We start from the raw sequence: 16,144 nt of genomic DNA on the forward strand, positions 1-16,144 counted from the left end.
GTCTAGGTGCTTCACATCACACACTGGGGAAGGGGGGAGGGGTGCAGGTGGGTCTGCACTCATCTAGGCTGAGGGCAGTCTGGTTTGGGGGGCGGGGCGGAAGGGCTTCCTGGAGCACCACATTTCCATTGCCACGTAACAGATCTGGCAGCTTAGCTCAACACCCATAGTAGCTCACAGTTCCCTGTGTCAGTCAGAAGTCCAAGGGGCACAACGTGGCTGGGCTCTCTGCTGTGGATCTGAAAAGGCTGAAACTCAGTGTCTACCAGGCGGAGTCAATTGGTTCCCAAGCTCATTTGGGTTGTTGACAGAACGCAGCACTGTAGGCTGAGGTCCCCATTTCCTTACCAGCTGTCAGCTGCAGGCCCCGCTCACCTCCTCGAGGCCAACCACATTACTGGCTGTGTGACCCTACCATCTTCAAAGCTTCTTGGAATCTTGCTTCAGATCTCTCTGCCGTCTCTGTCTCCGACCTCTAGACTCACATTTAAACAGCTTCTCTGATACAGTCAGGCCCACGAAGCTAATCTCCCTATCTTAAAGTCAATTTAATTATAATGGCAAAAATCCCTTCACGATAACACCTAGATTTAAGGTTTGATTGAATAACTGGAGAAGGTGTGTGCACAGCAGGGGCTGGGAATTTGGAGGGTCCACCTAGAATTCTGTCTCTCCCGCACTTGGGATGCAGAACTCTGAGTGCTAAAGCTGGGACAGTCTTTGGCAGACTGGGGTGGTTGGTCACCCCGTTAGCGAGTTCAGCAAGGGCAGGATTGGTTATTCACCCCTCTTCCCCACTTCTGTCCTAGCCCACAGCTCTACACATACCAAGTACTTGGTAAGATGCACTGTATCTTGGCGACATGCATTGGTATCAGGCAGCTCAAGACAAGTTAGGCACAGTGACTGACAACATGGGTACAATTCAGACAAAACCAAGTTCCAATTCTAACTTACCAGCTTCATGATCTTTGACTTGACATCTGAACTCTGAACCTCATGTTTTTGTTCCTTCTCTAAAATTGGGATAGTAACAACACCTACCTAATAAAGTTACTGTGAGGATGAAATGAAATTCTGTATATAAAGCATTGAACCCAAGGCCTGCTATATAGTAAGCACCCAGGGAAGTCAGCCATCATCATTGTTATTAACCAGACCAGAGCCAGTTGAGTGCTAGAAACTGGCATTGCCAGTGGTGCCATCTCTAAGGCAAGATGCCTGGTGAAGGGCGGGCTGGTCATTCATTGTCCCCCAGCACTTTGAAAAGTAGAGGGGCTTCCTTGCAGTGATGTCCTGGCCAACCTAGGTAACTGAGCTCTACTCTGAAAATTCCTCTGGTAATTTAGTGCAAGATACACATCTTCCTTCAATTTAAAACTTTTGGGTGGTATAGCAGTACAGATGTTAGATATTTTCTGTGTATGACTCCAGAGGGTAGGGGATGGGTCGGTAATTCTGAGTCCTTTGAACATCTTAGGGTTTCTCTGGATGAAAGGTGCATGTTGAATGTGGCATTTTATGAAATTAAAAGAAAATAATTTTCTGCTAAAACAGCTGTGGGGTCTCTGAACACCAGAGGGATGTCTCAAAGCAGTCTGTGTACCTCAGAGCACATGGCCTTTTGGAAAACATCTGGAAACTGCACATCCAACTTCATACACGGCAGATCAAGTATGAAGTTGTTTATTGAGGAATTCCTCAGTTTCAGGGCATTTCATTGCAAAAAAGAAGGCCTTCATCTAGTGCAAACTTGTGCCATGAAAAGTGTACTAACGGGATTTTATTGTTTCAATTAAAATAATTTCAACTTTAATGATTCTTTACAAAACAACACACAGACACAAACAAAAGGCATCCAAACTTCCCCTTCTCCTCTTCCTCCTCCTAAAGTACACAGCTTTGGCCTTAAAGGGGGATTTACTGCCTTTGTCCCGAATCCAACAAACCAGGTGGTCACACAATCAGCAAACCAGTAACAATTACCGACATTACAATTTTCTACTTCGCTGCCATAAACAAACACTGAGCAATGGGGCAGAGAAGGCCTGGAACATCAGCGACTTGAATAGAAAAGGAAGACAAACAGAATTGTGTCCCAGGATTTAGACTAGGCCTCAGGCAGCTCTAGAGCTAGAAAGATAAAAAATAAAAGAAGCAGCAGCTTCCTCCCCTCCTCCTCCTCCTCCCAACACAAATGTTCCAGTGAAGGATCCCCTAATGCCTAAGCTTAGAGGAGCTTAGTAACTGCAACAGGCCCAAACAGGGGCCGTTGTGACCTCTGCAATAAATCACTTGGGTAAAGCATCCGGGAGATAGACTTCCTCACTCCCCACCCTGAACCCTTCCTGTGGGTATTTAAGGAGTTAAGCTTGAGAAGAAATTAAAGGGGAAAAATCGTCTTTTCAATTCAGTTTAGTTATGTAGGTTGTATTTCCCATCCCGAGTGTTATTTTTTGCAATATTTCTTAAGTCTCTGAGCAGTCCTTCCCTCCTTTTCCACATCATTTAAAATAAAGTTCTATCCCCAAATGACTTTGAAGTGATTTATAGTTGTCTTTTTTTAGTGATTGTCTCTGGCTGTCCTGGGCCAGAAAGGACTTCAGAGGTCACTGAAGTCCAGTGATGACCTAGCATGGCTGGTTGTCAGCACCAGCCTGGAGGCGCCCGGACCTGCAGAATCAGGGTTTGGGGCTTGACCCAGAAAATATGCTTAAATGTTTCCCCCAACCCTGGGTGAACCTGATGTAGCCTGTTGCTGGATCTGTATCTGGGAACCAAAGGGAGTCTAAGTGTATGCCCCACACACATTACCCCCAGTTCATAGACGTGAAAACTGGAGTTTCAGAAAGAAGCTGTGATCTGTCCAAGATCATTCAATAAATTAGTGGCAGGAACCTCCTGATTCTCAATTCAAGACTTCCCGGGAAAGGTCTCCTCTTCGGCTCACTGTGGAACAGGGACAATTCCCCAGAAGCTGGGTGTAGTACACTCTGGGGAAAGTGGTCACTCGCCAGGAGCTGCAGATCATGACAGTGATTCTGATTCTAGGCTCAGGAATGGCCATGTAGTATGGTCAATGCCAGCACACTTTGAATTTGCAGGGAGGTTACCTCTTCCAGTGACCACAGTCACATCCCAGAAGCCTCACTTGGAAGACACTGTTTCTTACCCAGATGGCTCTATCTAGCTCAGAGTCCTCCAGGACAGTTCTCTTGGCTGATGTGTTTGCCCAAGACAAGTCTTTACTGCTAAATCTGAGATTCACAGTTGCAATGATAGCATTACTGGTGGACTCCCTCCCTCCCTCCCTCCCTCCCTCCCTCCCTCCCTCCCTCCCTCCCTCCCTCCCTCCCTCCCTTCCTTCCTTCCTTCCTTCCTTCCTTCCTTCCTTCCTTCTTTCCTTCCTTCCTTCCTTCCATCCGTCTATTTTTTTCTAGAAAATGCAGTAGCTATTTCCTTTAGCCATGAATTCTTGGACTATTTTATTCATTGGAGCTTAATGAGCACCCACAGAGCTAAGCTGTAGCATCGAGAGGCCCACTGCAGACACACCTCCGTGCACAGAAAACGCCTCCCTGTGTCTCTAGTCAGGATGTTTGTTGGGGGCTTAAGTCGAGGGCAGTGATATGCCTGGACTCATGCCTATTTTCTTACTAAACAAGTTTTTATTCAATCTGCAATCACTCTTTGGTTTTGCCACTGCAGTCTGCAGTAGGGGTGGGGGTGGTGGGAGGGAAATGTGTTCAACTCTAAAATTCATATGAAATAGGCTGGGCACAGTGGCTCATGCCTGTAATACTAGCACTTTGGGAGGCCGAGGCGGAAGGATTGCTTGAGCTCAGGAGTTGGAGACCAACCTGAGCAAAAGCAAGACCCCATCTCTACTAAAAATAGAAAAATTAGCTAAGTGTGGTGGTGCCCACCTATGATACCAGCTACTCGGGAGGCTGAGGCAGGAGGATTGCTTGAGCCCAGGGGTTTGAGGTTGCTGTGAGCTATAATGATACCACTACACTCCAGCCTGGGTGACACAACAAGACTGTCTTTAAAAAAAGATAAAAATTCATATGAGATGGTTTGTTCATGATTTTGAATACCAATGACCTTACTTAATACTGTTTCTTCTCTTCTCCTCTTCTCTTTTCCCCGTTTTTCCCCTTTCCTCTCCTTTTCCCCCCTTATCCTTCATTGTTGTTGTTCTCCTTTCTCCTCCTCCTTATCACCAGCATTATCAACATTTCTACCCCAGCACCTGGCACACAGGGGGAGGAGGAGGAGGCAGGGAGGAGGAGGAGAAAAAGAGAGGAAATTGATGAATTAATGAACACGGAGTGCAATTACAGAATTATCATAGCTCGGCTTGGGGCAGCTGGGTGGTGCTCTGGGAAGATGCGATCCAGCTTCACCATTTAGACCGCTGATGCAGTGGGCTCTTTCCCGGAAGTGCCCCCTGCCACATTGCATTTGGTGTGGGAAAGCAAAGTGAAGGTTACGGTTCATTTCAAGAAGAGAGTGAATTTGGTGGTCTCAGTGCCCAGCTAAGATTCTCTTCTCCCTCTCTTACTGTATAATCTCAGGGATTGATTTTTATTCCTACATGAAATGGATGGACCTCAGCTGCAGATTGAGGGGCCTGAACATACCTGTAACAGCTAAAATAAAACCCACCCACTCTACCCTGAACCAATTTCTTATCCCATGAACATTTTTTTAAGCACCACAATTTTGTAACCTAGGGGTGGTCCTACATTAGTGCCATGCTGAGCCATATTCGAGACTGAGGCCAAAAAGGAAAAAAATAAATCATAGATCCTGTCTTTATGTAAAATTATAATATTTCATGAATCTTCAGTGTTTGAATTAATTTTTATTTTAAAAAGTATTGCATGAAAAAATTATTTATCTTGATTAACTGAGTTTTTTGACACCCTGTTAAATTTTGTGCACTGGTCTCAGCTTTACCTAAAGCCCTCCCCATGCTCCCAGTGCAATCTAGTCAGTGACCAAGTCCCAAATCCTGCTAATCACACCTGTGACTCTCTGATGGTCTCTCTCTTTCGAGTCAGGACGAAAGCAACAGCCTCCTAGCATGCCCTCCTACTTCCATCCACCTTGTTCGCTGTCAGTCCTTTCCCCCAGTGAGTTTAGGGCAACTTTCTAGAACAAGGCTGCCATATGGCCTGCCAAACCGGAATTTCCCTCATCCATGCCCACTGGCCCCCGCCTTGGGGACAGCCTTGGGGCATGGGTGGTGCTGGCCTCACCCCCAGTTCTAGGGGTGGGCCCCAGTATTAGCCTAGCTTGGCTCCCACCACAGTGAGCCTCAAGGTGCTCCTGGACAGCTACAGGAGAGAAGACCCCCTCCCTGCTTTGAGCTGTGCAATGTGGATGTCAGGCCCAGAAATGCTGTTGGAGTGTGGCTGCTATGAGAGGGGCCAGCTAAGGAGGAAGGTGGCTCATGGGCAGGAGAGCTGAGAGAATAGCTGATATTCTCTGAAAGCCCCCTACCTCCGGACTTGTCTACTAACTAAGCCAATGGATTACTTTCCAGTTGAAGGCTGTTTGGGGGTGTCCTCACTGAAGTAGCTACCCTGTATTCCAAGGGAGGCCATTATTTAACCCGGCCTTTATCATTGGGCTTTAAGATAATTTCTGTTGTCATTTGTTATTATAAACTGCTTCAATAAATATCTCTGTATAGCTTTTTTCCCATACGTAAAATATTTTGTAGGAAAAATAACCAGAAATGGAATTTCTGGACTGAAAGGTGTGAATACTTTTATTTTGATAGAAACTGCCAAATTACACTCTCAAAAGGACAAATGATCACTAATAGAGTTTGAGGGCACCCAGGGGTGAAATACTAAACATACTGAACAACATCTGCCCATTGATGCAGATGTTAGCTATCAGCCTGAGGTGCTGGAGCGGGATCCCCAGGGGTCCTGTGCCAGGCCAGGTGTTACTCTTTAACAGCTGGAGGGGGAGATGTCAGAGGTCTCGAGGGAGAGACCAGGGTAGCCAGTTGGCAGGCCCCTGAGAGCGTTTGGGTCAGTGGCTGTTTACCGACCCCGCTCGCCCCTCACAGACGCACTTTCGTGCATTGATCTATCTGCCCATTCTTGCACCAGTACGGAAATGTTGCTTTGAAAGCTATGCCACTTAGTATATAGCGTTATAGTAACCTGGGATGTTTGGTGAGACAAGCTTCCCTTTATTGTTCTTTTTCAAAATCCTCTTGGTTATAATTTTCCCATTTTCTTTCCCAGACGAAGTCTGTGCAAAAAGCTTAGTTCTGATTTCTGGATCGCTAATTCCACCTTCTGCTGGAGAAGGGACGCCGTATCCCTTCCCAAGGCAGATCTCTGACTGGGTCTACCAGCCATTCTTTGCATTATTTTTCTGAATTCACTAGTTAAAACCAAATATAAAGTGACTATGGGGAATAAATGTCTGAGAGAATTCAGTGCCAGGAAAGAGGGATGGGTGGAAAGAGAAAGCCTCAGCCTACTGTATCCCATTTTATCAATGTGGACACTTGGATGTAGCGAGGTGACTGAGTGTGGGTGGCAGAGAGAGGTCAGGGTTCAGGGCTTCTGACCAGCAAGCAGGAGCCGTGGCCCCCAAACCCTGCTGCCCTGGCCAGGTGACCTCTGCCTTGCAGTGCTTTTGTGGACAGTTTTCACCGCACGCTTGTGCTGATTATGTCATCTTTCCCGCCTGCTAACAAAACTAGTAAACGGAAATGAGAGGTGTTCGACGTGTGTCTGAGCCCTTGCAGTAAGTGTCCCAAGGCACTTCTGGGGATGCCGCTCTTCTGAAGAAGGTCTCCCTTATCCTGCTGCATTTTCTTCATACAACATATCATCACCTGAAACGTGGTTTATTTTTTCTATTTACCGTCTGTCATGCCTGCCCCCTCCCCCAGGACGGGAGCTCCATCAGGGCAGGGACTTTGTTTTGTTTGTGACTGGATCCCACATGGCTAGAACAATGCCTGGCACACGTGCTGCTCGATAAATGTTTGCGGAGTGACTGGATGCACTGAGTGGCCCGGGACGCTCTTGTGGGTTTGTAACCTGGGGTTTTGTAGCCTGTTTCTCCAGGAAGATGAGGAAGTTGGCACCAGGGAAGGCCACAGCCCTGCTGGAGGTGCGAATCGAGCCAGAATTTGGGTAGGGAGAAAAAGAGAGATGGAGGTCTCAGGCGTCTTGGCTTCAGGGCACAAGGACCCCAACCAAATGGTCCTAGAGAATTTAAACAATTCTTTTTCTCAGTCATTAGGTCTCTTTCCAAAACTTTTAAATGCCAAGGAGGAACAAAAGTTGGGAGATTGTTTATGATTGTTGGTCTTTTTTCTTTTTATTTAAACCTTAAAGCTGAGTGAACAAAAACAATGAGGCTCAACCCAGAAGAATGTGGAAAGTTGTGTTTGGTTGTTTCACCCAAGTTCATCAGGCTGTTCAGAGGTGAAAGAGGAAATATAGCGTGGAGTGGCATTGAGGGTTGGTTTCTTTTGAGTTTGGCTAAGTTCAGAGGACATTTGACACACATGGCTTGTTACCTTGTCTTCTCAGGACCAGGAAAAAGCAACTACAAATATCTCTTCACTTCACGAATCCCTGGTCTCCTCATTTGTAAAATGGGGGCGAAGGAGACCTATTTTGCAGCATTTGAGGATGAAAGGGGCTGGTGAGTAGGAACGTGCTCTGCAGACTGTCACATGTCGTACAAATTCGTTACTGTTTTCCTCTTAAAAAGGATCTGAATTCTGCGTGGTAAAGGTGGCATATCTAAACGGCAGGATAATTGATTGCGATATCAATTTGAAATTCATTCTTACGGGATTTTTTTCCCTCTTTCATTGTAGGAAGATTGTTAGGCCTTTGCATTTCCTTGTCTTGGGACTCTGTGGGCCAAAGGACTGAACGTAGGAGTTCCTCAAGATCCTTTTCTCTCCCGCAGCTTTGCTTTGGATTAGAAGGTGCTCACCACAGGGAGGGAGGCAACCTGGGAAGACAGGGAGCACGGGTAGGAGAATCAGGTAGAGAGGGGGGAAGTGAGCTGCAGGGGTCCTCCCAGACTTAAAAGAGAAGGGCTCCCAGGCCCTTACTCCCATCCGTCCCAGGGCTGCAGGGTGGAGGCAGAGTCTGGGAGGAGAGGCTGCTGGCCCAGGGACCCCCATCTTTGCAGAGGCCACAGCCCAGGAGCAGAGGATCTGCTGGGCCCACAGGGGCCTTGGGCTGTGAGGATGTCATCAGGGTGCTGGTGGGGACTGGGAACCTGAGGCCTCTCTCACGGCTGCCCTCCCTCTCTCCCTCCCACGGCCGGGCCCCTCGTGGGTGGTGCCACTTCCGGAGCCCCATTCACAGTGAGGGACTGAATTGTTGAGTTTCTTCATTAACCCAGTGAACCGAGGGCTCCTAATGAGAATTAATTTGTTTTTAGGAAAATCGTGTGACATTTCTCTCATGCCGAGTTCATGAAATAAAACCCACTGCTCCATAGAGAACACAGTATTTGATAAACGCCCTTGGGCAGAATTGTTAGGTAAACAGCAATTCCTGGAAGAAACATGCCCTAAAGGAACCAGTAGAAATCAGGAAATCTCTGTCCTATTTTTGCCTCTCACACTAACAAGCCCTGTGGGCCTTAAGTCGGTCACTTCCCCCTTCCGTGCCTCCCATTTGTTTACTGGTTAAATGAAAGGATCTTGGACTAAATTCCTGGTCCGTGTTACTACCAATTTAGAGTGGATTTGGGAAACACGGAATAGTTATGCAACCCTACGCTTAACTAAGGATACAGTTTCAGAAGCGGTTCCAGTACTGCTCCTTTCCACTTCAAAAACAATTGACTTGTTGAGAAAACAGAGTTTCAGCGACTGCAGAAGCCAGCCAGAATCAATGTGACATCATGACTGTTACCTGCTTAAGCAACCCTTGTTCACGCACTTGTGGTCTCTGTTGGGATTCTGGTCTTTGTGACAATAAGTACTTCTTGGGATTTTTATTTGAAAAAGAAAAATGCCTTTGGGAAAAAAACCCAACCCTTCCACAACTTGCTCATCTTTCACTGGGGCTGAAGCAGTGTAAACATGACTGTGTGAGGCTCCGTGTTTATGTTTTCTCAATGACTTCCAGATCAAATTTGCTGTGTTTACAAGATGGAGACACTTTTTCTAACCGCCGGCACTGCAAACCCAAATGGGTCTGGCGCCCCAGCTGGGCTCTCTCTGCTTCCAGTTATCCTGGTCTTTGACAACACCTCCGTGGGTGCCCCCAGCAGGAACAGCCCCAGCCCAGCTGCTGCCTGCGGACACTGGCTTTTCATACTCAAATCAAAACAAGATGCCAGGTTATTATTGTTATTATTTTAAACGTGAAGCCTTAGGCCCAGGGAGTGCTGACTGCAGAGGCAATCTTTTCTTCCCCCATGTTTGACAATTGTTTTAATTTTCCCTGTGTCTCCTCCAGTTCTTACCTCATCCAGACCCCATGAATCTCACTTTGAAGTTTCTCTTAATTCCCTTGAATCACCAGCGTTAACCTAATGCCCAGACACCGCTGGGTGCCATGCGGGTCATCTGTTAAGGTACCCATTAGTGTTCTGAAAAACTTCAGATACAAAGCCCTTGGATCTTTTCCCTTTTTAAAAAAATCATATCCCTTTAAAACAATTATTTCACTTAAATCCCTTTATGCTTGATATTTAGTGCTTATAAGAGATGGTTCTTCCACTGGATGCAGTGGCTCACGCCTGTAATCCTAGCACTTTGGGAAGCCGAGGCAAGAGGATTGCATGAGCCCTGGACAACATAGCAAGACCCTGTCTCTGCAAAAATAAATAAATAAGCTGGGTGTGGTGGTGGGTGCCTGTAGTCCCAAATACTCAGTCCCAAGCTGAGGCAAGAGGATCATTTAAACCCAACAGTTTGAGGTTGCAGTGAGCTGTGATGGCTCCACTGCATTCTGGCCTGGGTTACAGAGCAAGATCCTGTTTCAAAAAAAAAAAAAAAAACAAGAAGAAATAAACAAACCAAAAAACAGAGATGGTACTTTGACCATGAAGCTGGTGTCCCAACTAGCCATCTCCAGCACATCCTTTCAGGCTTTCTGTCAGTGTATAATGGGGTACGTGGGCTCACCTGTCCCTGTCTTCCACCCCTCTAGGGTGGCCACAGCATGGGGAGGAGGGAGTGCACTTGGCTGCAGGAGCCCCAGCACCACCACCAGCTCTGCCTGGCTCCGTGACCTTGGCCAAGTCTCTGATTCTCTGAGTCCCAGTTTCCTTCTCTGCCCTCTTGCTTCACAGGGATAAACTGCGGTTTTTCTGGTCATGGCAGGTGTGAGAGGACTTTGGACCTAGAAGAGCACTGTGGAAGTCAAAAGTTCCATGATCTTCAGCCACAGGGCTCCTGAGAAGTTGATTAAGGCGGACCAGGGGCGCTGTCTACTGCTATGCAATTACGGATATTTGTAAAAACAAGTTGTGGGATTTTAAAAAAATCATGCACATCCCTGAAATTCAGACATGAGGTGTCCCCGTGTCTGTGCAGCACTCTCCCGTACCGCTTCTTGCACTCCACCATTACGGTGGCAGATTCATTCCTCTCGGGGGCTCCAGGTGCCCATCGTCAGCTGCAGGGCTGGGCCTGGTGGAGTCTAAGGAGCCTTCCAGCTCCAACGTGCTGCGATTGGAATCCGTGTTTCTCAGGCTGGTGTGTAGGAAGATGAGATGGGATTAGAGGGGAGAAAAAGAACAATCTTTAGTTACATTTTAATTCATGGTTTTGGGGAAATAAATAAGCAAATGAAAACTTTATCATCAGGAAACTCAGATCCAAATCAATTTCAGTGACCCTTCCTATTAGAGGGTTTGATTTCACTCAAATTATGTATTCTTTGGCCACCCCCTCACACACACGGACCACACACACATACACATGTGCATGCATCATATATACACTCATTTCCTCATTTCCTCTTCCTTCCTTCCTTTCTTTCTCTCTCTTTCTTTCTTTCTTTCTTTCTTTCTTTTTCATTGCACATGTCTTATTGTATTTAAAACATTTTTGAAATTGGGTAAGTAAAAATGTTTTATTTTTAAAAGCAAAAAAAAAAAAAAAAGAAGAAGATTCAAAAAGGAAGTAGACTGTGTTCTTTTCTATTTTCTGTACTATAATCTTGTTCCTGCAACTCACAGTACAGGGAGCTCTGCTGGCTATTAACCAAATACAGCCTTGACCTGAGTCTGAAGTTTTCATAGTCCTGGCTCTGATGTTGATTGCCGTGTGACCTTGGGACTGTCACTTCCCCTCTCTGGATCACAGCCACCTCATTTAGAAACTAAAGGGGTTGAAATTAACTGGGTATGGAGGCACATGCCTGTAGTCCCAGGGAGGCTGTAGTACCCCAGAGGCTGAGGCAGGAGGATCGCCTGAGCCCAGGAGTTTGAGGTTGCTGTGAGCTAGGCTGATGCTACAGCATTCTAGCCTGGGCAACAGAACAAGACTCTGTCTCAAAAACTAAAAATAAAGGGGTTGGAGCAGATAATCTCTGAGATGTCTTCCAGACTTAAAGATCTTTATATAGGTGACTTTCACTTTAATAAAACCTAATATCTGAAACAATCAATAAATAAAATCCTCCCTCCCCAAATACCTTTTTACTTATAAAGCAGGATAATAAAGGTAAAACTACTTGTGTCATAAAAAATAAAATTTTAAAATAGCTGCTTCATTTTAGAAATAGTATGATTTACATGTAGCATTTCAAATTCCCTCATACCTGTAATTGATAACATTTCATCTCGTTGGACATTTCAGTGATGGCTCTTTATCCTCAGCAGCTGACCCTGTCACATCCATCAGACAAATTCCCAAGAAACAGCCCCCTAATGTTCAGCTGAAATCTCTAATGAGTGTCATCAAATCATGCTTAATGTTCACTCTGGTGAGCAGTCACTTTGGAAGCATGTGTTGCTCATTCATTACCATTTTATTTCTACCATTAGCCACATTCCAAAATATAAATCACTGCTAACATCTCTCAGAATGAAGGTTAACCCTCTCCCCTCAGAGCTGATCACCATCGCAGGTGACAAGGTGGGGCATTGTGGAAAGAGTAGGGAACACAGAGTCAAAGGATCATGCGTGGCGTGACCTTGGGCAAGTCACTTCCCCTCTTTGGGCCTCAGTTCCCTCATATGGAATTGCAGGGTGGTCCAGGTCACTCAGAAGGGCCCTCTTGCCCTGCTGTGAGCTAAATGTTTGAGTCCTCCCCTCCCCAATTCACATGTCGAACCCAAGTGAAGGCATTGGGGGGTGGGGCCTTTGGAACGTGATCATGTCAACAGGACAGAGCCTTCGTGAATGGGATTAGTGCCCTTATAAGGGGCTGAAGAGACCAAAGTACTCCCCTTACACTATGTGAGTACACAGCTAGAAGGTACCGTCTATGAACCAGAAAACGGGCCCCAACCAGACATCGAATCTGATGGTGTCTTGATCTTGGACTCTCCCAGCCTCCAGAACTGTAAGAAACAAGTTTCTGTTGTTTATAAGCCACCTAACATGCGGTGTTTCGTTATAGCTGCCCGAACAGACTGAGACCGGCCCTGATGTGCAGGGATGTTGCCCAATAATCTCTGCAGTCACTGGGTTGCTGTGCATAAGAAAATTATCCCTGAAAGCATTTCTGGTGACTGCCCCTCCCTTGGTTTATGCCTGTGTATAACAGACCCAATTCCTTACACCCTTTGGCTTTAGAAGTAGGACAATGGTCCTTCAAACCTGAGAAAATCCTCATAAGGGAGAGAAATGGGGAGTCAACAAAGGAAAGCACAGAGCTGAGACCTTCACTGTATTCATCTCTAACTCTCTTTCCTCTCCTACCCCACAAGAGCCCAGCTCAAGTACAGTCATGAGTGGCTTCACGACAAGGTCTGAGAAACGTATCCTTAGGCAATTGTGTCATTGTGAGAACCTTACAGAGCGTGCATACAAAAACCTAGATGATCTAGCCTACTGCACACCTAGGCCGTGTGGTATAATATATTGCTCATAGGCTGCACACCTGTACAGCATGTTACTGTACTGAGCACTGTAGGCAACTGTAATATGGTGATATTTGTGAATTTAAACGTATCTAAACATTGAAAAGGTACAATAAAAATATGATACAAAAGATAATAAAAGGTATACCTGTATAGGGCAGCTCCATTATAATATTATGGGACCACTATCATATATCAGGTGCTTGGCTGTACTTCCTGGGTTGAATGGCATTGAGACGCAATATCCTTTATAATCCTACAAGAATAAGTACACATCTATGGGTAGGTGGCTTTAAGTGTTCCCAGAGGCAGGTGAGAAGGCTCAGCCTCTCTTTAATGGTCTAAGGAGGGACTTTGGAACATTTTGAGACTAAAGTCTTTTTTAAAAATGAAGTCTAACATGGAACCCAATATATAAAATAAAGATGTGTTTTATATATTGTGTTTAGTTGGGGTGACTTTATTTTATATATTTAAATTTATAAGATTTATTCTACATTCAACAGGAGTTTGAGTGTTTTCACTAATAACATTTTTCACTAATTTATTAGTTTTCACTAATAACTAATAACATTTTGAAATTATAGAATTGGTTGACAGTGACTTTCTTATCAGCCTCTACATCTAATGAATGTCTGCATTTTGTTTCGTTGCATCCTTTCCTGGTTGCAAATGGAAACTTTTTCTTGAGGGCAGCACTGAAGTTAGAGGACACTCCTCAAGTATACAGAGAAAACAAACTTTTTATTCTGAAGTCAGCCCTAAAACGAGTTACAGATCCCTGTTATTGGTTTCTGATGTGTTAATACTGTAGGATTTTACAATTCAATTAAGCGTGTATATTATTTCTTATTTTAGTTTTTAAAAAATATTTCTAACTATATTATAAAAATATAGTTGAACTGTAATGCTTGCAGAATTTCTGAGTCACCTATGAGGAATGTCTTTTTGGGCAGTGGACATGGAGAATTCTAGGGGGTCTAAGGCAGCTCTACTGAGGGATACGATATGGGTGAAATATGCTCTTTGCCGGGGAAAGGGGCCCCTGGTGAACCACAAACAGACAATATCTGAGCCGTGTTTGAAAGCCAGGTTCTCAAGACTCACTGTGTCTCTCAGCTACCTCCCCCTTGCCGGTTTCCTATTCCCTTGGTATAATCTTTTCTATCTTTTTAAAAACTGCTCTTATCTCCCCTCAGCAGGCTCCAGACTGCAGCTGGAAAGGCCACCGGAGACTGCATGTTAGAGGAGGTGCAGCCCTTCCCCGAGACCACCGTGGAGCTGGGAGTGGCGGGAGACCCCAAGGAGCAGGGGATCCTAGAGGAGTCCTGGGACAGGCGGTCCTTCCCAGGGAGTCTCTGTCCAGTGCCAGTCCTGGAGGTTCCGGGTTTTATTTTTAGAAGTCCAATGCGCTATCCATTGCGCTACAGAGCCACCTGGGTTTTATTTTTAGTAACAAAGCCAATATTTCCTTAATACTCTGGTCTGCCAAGAAGCACGTGAGGCACTGTGGGGACACAGAGACAGTCCCCCGCGGCTCACACTCAACAGAAACGTGAGCTCCTGGGCCCTTTCACCTGGGAGAGAAGCTGGGTTCCTGCTGTTTCTCAAATATTATTGTCAACATCAGCTATCTCCAAGATCTCTGGGTCCTAATTCAGTTTCTCAGCCCAGTAGGTCTATTTAAATGTCTGCCTTCTTCTGCCCCGGGCCCTGGATTGTGAGAAAGCGCAGGTCGTGTTGCCTGCTGCTCACGCACAGCCCAGCGCCCTCTCTCTACTCTTGGCCGGCAGGTTTCGTTACCAGATTGTTTCTGAGTGGCCGGCAGCAGCCAGCACGCGGTATCTCTGAGATCTTGGAGACAGCAGGTCACATGCTAGTAACATCATACAACTGAAGGCATTTAAAAAAAAAAACAACCAATATTCATTAGTCAAGGCTGAAGCCTTTGCCTCTCGAACAGGGAAGAATCGAATCCCAGGGAATGTCATCGTGCATAGGCGGAAAGTAAAGAACACAAGGAGCAACCTGTCGCCTAAGCCCGTCTACTCTTTCTCCTTTCACAGGTGGCTCCAACAGCACAGCAGGGGCTGGGAGCCCTGTTCTCTGTGTCCTTGTCTCTAAAGTGAGGGGCTGGGACTGAGCAAGCATTCTCCATCTCTGAACCCACAGGCTTCTAGAGACAGAGGCGTTAATGGTGCGGAGGCTGAAGGGTACAGTCTGTGAGCAATTTTCAGTATCTCAAAGAGCTTTATGGGAACCCTGCATTTGCCCGCATACGGATTGCACAGTCTAATTAAGACGTTTGCTTTCTTTGCTTTTGGCTGTGTGGTTACACTAGGGACTACCTCGCACAAACCAGAAGCGCTGCCCAGCCAAATAGAACTGTGATCAATCACTGGGCTTTGACAGCAGGAGTATCTGGGATCAAGCCTGTACTCATCCACTCCCTCTCCGAGTGACTTTGATGGAGCTACTTGATCTCTGTGAACCTTGATGCCCTCATCCGTAAAACAAGAATAATAGTATGTACCTCAGAATGTTGTTGGGGTTGGTCCATGGCCTCAACAAAAGGTGGCTGCTATTGTGAATAGTGGTCATTAGCAAAAAATGAGAAACTGAATTATCATTTCATAAAAGTAGCGTATTGGTAGACAAGAATCTTTGAAAATGTGTAGTTCAGAAGTGCTCTAAGTGATGGAAGGTTGGGACCCTTGACACCAGGCAACCCTAAAATTTTTCATTTTCAGTGTGGCTGTGGAGGGGACATATGTACATGATTGGAATTTAATTGGGAAACTTTCATTTCATTCCCTTGGGCTGATTATGCACATCCTGTGGCGTCATAAAACTCAAGCCCAGGACCATAGTGCAGGCCACATGCCCCATGGTGACCTCCGCCTAAGCCACTTCTGTGTGCTCTAGATTGAAAACTGTTGATTGAAAAGGGCAGAACAATACCCTCTGTCATGATGGCTGCAGATCGCATACACCCAGGACAGCATTCTATTCATTCAAAAGACACACACACACACACACACACACTCACACACACACACACACACATGACTCAGCTGGTGACTTC

The sequence above is a fragment of the Microcebus murinus genome, chromosome 1, assembly GCF_040939455.1.
Source record: "Microcebus murinus isolate Inina chromosome 1, M.murinus_Inina_mat1.0, whole genome shotgun sequence".
NCBI lineage: Eukaryota > Metazoa > Chordata > Mammalia > Primates > Cheirogaleidae > Microcebus > Microcebus murinus.